Source organism: Crocuta crocuta, unplaced genomic scaffold (genome assembly GCF_008692635.1).
Source record: "Crocuta crocuta isolate KB4526 unplaced genomic scaffold, BGI_CrCroc_1.0 scaffold369, whole genome shotgun sequence".
Taxonomy (NCBI): Eukaryota; Metazoa; Chordata; class Mammalia; order Carnivora; family Hyaenidae; genus Crocuta; species Crocuta crocuta.
Genome location: NW_027529441.1, coordinates 6761075 through 6763303, shown reverse-complemented (window position 1 = coordinate 6763303; position 2229 = coordinate 6761075). Strand labels below are relative to the sequence as shown.

Genomic DNA, 2229 nt, shown 5'->3' with positions numbered 1-2229 from the left:
AAATCCTATCTATATAAGTCATTTTAGTGCCCCTAAATTAGCATGCTGCTACTTTCTGATACTAGCTGTGCACTATTTAATGAAAGAAATGGCATAGAGGTCAGTGTGAGTGTTTAACTTGCCAGTCTAATCTTCTGGAATCGGGGACAAGAATCACGAGGCTCTGGGACATCACACTGTGTGTGAGTGTCAAGGCCTGTTACAGCATAGATGAGTTAGGAAAGTGCCCAAAGGAAAGAAATAGAGACTGGGCCCTACCTGGGAACCAGGCTGGGCTTAGGACTCCCTACTCAGATGATATCACTCGTATAAACCTGTGCCAGAGGGGAACTTTTTTTGAAGAAGGCATCCATAAGTACAGGCTTTCATGAGTCCCAGTGAAACATGACCCAAAGTAGCAGCCCTGTTATCTGTGTAAGAGGACAGTACTGCTCTGAGCAACAGCCTCCTAAGTTGTCCCATGATAATATCAATAGTGCACTTAATATGTTACCATATGCTTTAAAGAAGCTGTTGTACATACAGCTCAGCACAGTTATATCACCATAAATAACAAATAGTTACAAAACATGAAAGTATTTTAAAAATCAAAAGTACAGACCCTTTTGTTGTTCATAAGCATGATGATTGGGTGTTCAGGCTCTCCTGTCCCATGTGCCTCCCTCAAATCTTGTTACAATGTCAGCACATTACCCATCTGAAGTGAAGAAAAAAGAAAAAACATCAAAAGTATAGGAATGTCTACAGAAATCAATCTTACAAGAAGGTCTAACCAGTGGAGATCCTACATGGCTCAGTCAGTTGAGCGGCTGACTCTTGATCTCAGCTTAGGTCTGGATCTCAGTATTCAGAGTTCAAGCCCATCTGTGATGGGCTCGGTGCTGGATGTGAAGCCTACTCAAAAACTAAACAAAACAGGGCTCAGTCGGTTAAGCGTCCGACTTCGGCTAAGGTCATGATATCATGGTTCGTGGGTTCACTGGTTCATGGGCCCGGCCCTGCGTCGGGCTCTGTGCTGACAGCTAGCTCAGAGCCTGGAGCCTGTTTCAGATTCTGTGTCTCCCTCTCTCTATGACCCTCCCCTGCTCATGCTGTCTCTCTTTCTGAAATAAATAAAATATTAAAAAATTAAAAAACAAAAACAACAAAACAAAACACAAAAAAACCCTCTACCCACAATTTAATTTTTTATTCCTCAATCATAACCACATGCTGCTTTATTTATAAAAATCATAAATCATAAATAGTTAAAAACTCCCTATTGCCTCCACAAATGCCCAATATATTTTAAAAAATAAACTTATTCTACTTGAAAAAAAAGGACTTGAGAATTTGGAAATTGACAAACTTAGTGTGCATCAGAATCATGTGAAGAGCTTATGAAAAGGTGACTAGGGGTCAACTTTAGAATTTATTTTTCTATGGGCAGGACTTGAGAATTTGCATTTCTAACAAATCCCTGAATTGATTCAGATGCTGTTGATGTAGGAACCACACTGTTATGAGTTATTCTTATAATAACATCATTGCCTCATTTTTTATTTTCTATTTTTTAATCATTTCTAGGTTTTTCCAAGATTGTAATGGAAAGAGTTATTTTCATCTATTTAACAAACCTGTAAAATGTTTCAGAAAATAATTTCTTCTCTTGCATACCCTCCATCATTCTGAGTTCATTGCTTTAACTAATTTTATATATAAATATATAAGAGTATATTTATCAATGTATACATATAGTTAAAATTATATAATATTTCACAAAAACAAAAATATGTGTGACCAACATTCTTCATTATTGATGACTTTGACTCAACATGAAAACAGTATGTTAATTGAAGGAGATCATTTTATCTGTGTCTTTTAATTTATCAGTGCACTCACTTTATTTTGGGGTTCTGAAGCATTGGATCACCTTTCTCTTATGACTTCATTCCTGTTTTTATATTCCATTTTTTATTTCATTTATATTCCATTATTATATTTCTTTTTATTGATTTGGCCTCAAGAAGTAAGTTCATATAAGTAAAAATATTACAAAATATTCATAAATAAAAGAACTTTATTCAGCAGTACTGTAAGAAATACCTGAGGTCACAGATGTTTTAAGCCAATAGGTTCCATTGCTATACAGGTTACTGTCATAGTCCAGGTCAGGCTGCCCCAAAATGTATCACAATGATATACTGATCATGTTGAATTAAAGTTGTTTAAGCAACAGTCAGTTGCAAA

At 36.0% G+C, this 2229-nt stretch overlaps 1 non-coding gene across 1 annotated transcript; it reads left to right on the top strand.

Moving 5' to 3' along the window:
- Positions 1-599: 599 nt before the first annotated feature.
- On the top strand, positions 600-703 carry LOC144228414 (small nucleolar RNA U13). Its single transcript, XR_013334191.1, has one exon. It is a non-coding gene; the product is annotated as a small nucleolar RNA U13 (small nucleolar RNA).
- Positions 704-2229: the final 1526 nt, after the last annotated feature.